Consider the following 2500-nt stretch of genomic DNA (forward strand, 5'->3'; position numbering starts at 1 on the left):
TATATATATATATATATATATATATATATATATATATATGCATATATATATATATATATATATATATATATATCTATATATATATATATATATATATATATATGAATCTATATCTATATATATATATATATATATATATATATATATATATATATATATATATATATATATATATATATATATATATATATATATATATATATATATATATATATATATATATATATATATATGCATATATATATATATATATATATATATATATATATATATATATATATATATATACATATATATATATATATTTATATATATATATATATATATATATATATATATATATATATATATATATATATATATATATATGTATATATATATATATGCATATAAGTATACATATATATATATATATATGCATATATGTATATATATATATATATATATGCATATATGTATATATATATATATATATATATATGCATATATGTATATATATATATATATATATATATATATATATATATATATATATATATATATATATATATATATGCATATATGTATACATATATATATATATATATATATATATATATATATATATATATATATATATATATATATATATATATATATATATATATATATATATATATATATATATATATATATATATATATATATATATATATATATATATATATATATATATATATATATATATATATATATATATATATACAATAAGATCACAGTAAACAGGTGATTTCAAAATATGCAAAACATCCACTCTGAAAGAATAGAGAAATTCCAAGCGCTTTCGTGACTACTCACATTATCAAGGAACTATGAAAGTGAAGCATCCAAGGAAGCTATATAAGGGGTCGGCCAGCACCTCACTATCAGATCCCACAACGGTTAAACACGTGACGCGCGGCGAGCCAACTTGGATAGGTCCTTTGCAAAACTCACCCCCAAGCTATTTATTTGTCCAGTGTATTATTAAATTCTACCCAAATTCTATTAATTATAAATGGATCTAATTTATATAAACCAAAGGAAATATTCATATTATTGTCAAAACTGCTTTTTATGAAACAAGATTCAATTATATTCCTGTCGACCATGGACTTGCTTGATACTACTTTCTCAACTTTTTGAAAATCAATTGGATGGTTAAAATCTCTTACATGAATAAATAGAGCATTGGAATCTTGTCCAGTTCTAATGCTATATTTATGTTGTTTTAATCTTAGTTCGAGATTTTCACCAGTTTGACCGTAATAAACTTTATCACAAATTTTACAAGGAATCTTATAGACACATCCATCAGCATTTTGGGGGGAATTCTTAATCAAAAGTTTTTTACTGTATCAAGATTTTTGAATACAACTTTAATATTAAAAGTCTTAAGAAGAGAAGGCATATCAACCAAGTTTTCATGGTAAGGGAGAACCAACATATTTTTAGTTGAATAAGGCTGGTTGCCCTTTTTTGGATTATAAAAAGTGTTCCTAGCAACTTTAAAAGATTTATCAATTACATTTCTTGGGTATTTTAAATCATTACCTATTTCATAAATTTTGGATATTTCCTCATCTATGAACTCAGGACTACAAATTCATAAAGCTCTCAAAAACATTGATGAGAAAACAGACAGTTTGACTCTATCTTGATGCGAGGAATAATAGTGGACATAGGAACAGTTATTTGTAGGTTTTCTGTAAATTTTAAATTTGAATTCATTATTACCCTTAATAATTAAAACATCTAGAAAAGGCAATGAGTTATTTTCTTCAAACTCAACAGTAAAGTTTATAGAATGGGCTAAGCTATTTAATTTTCCAAGAAAATGGTGTATATCTACATTTTTGGGCATAAGACACAAAATATCATCAACATATCTGAACCATTTAGCTCTATTAGGGAGGATTGTGTTAAGCAACCTTGTTTCAAAAAATTCCATGTATAGGTTACTAAGAACAGGTGAAAGAGGATTTCCCATTGCCATACCAAACTTCTGAGTGTAAAACTTATCATTAAATACAAATTTTGCATCAACAATGCAAAGTTTAATAAGTTTAATGATAGTAGGAACTGGCAATGGTAAATCATAGTTAACGAGTTCTTCAGATAAGAAACTTAATAAATCATCAACAGGAACTTTCGTAAACAAGGAAGTAACATCAAAACTAACCATGTTAAAATCATTTAAGTCAGTCAAGGAGCTTAATTTATCAACCAAGTCTATGTTGTTTTTAACATTAAAGTTAGAAATTTTGCCAACAATAGGGCTCAAAATATCAACAAGCCATTTGGATAATTTATATGAAACTGACCCTATGGAGCTAATAATTGGTCTGACTGGATTCCCTGGTTTGTGTGTTTTTATTAGTCCATACATGTAAGGTAAAGATGGATTAGTGGAAGTAAATTGTTTGACTAATTCATCTTTGCCTTTCAGTAGAAGTTTTATTGTTTTATTGAAATTGCTGTT

The sequence above is a fragment of the Cherax quadricarinatus genome, chromosome 82, assembly GCF_038502225.1.
Source record: "Cherax quadricarinatus isolate ZL_2023a chromosome 82, ASM3850222v1, whole genome shotgun sequence".
NCBI classification, from domain to species: Eukaryota; Metazoa; Arthropoda; class Malacostraca; order Decapoda; family Parastacidae; genus Cherax; species Cherax quadricarinatus.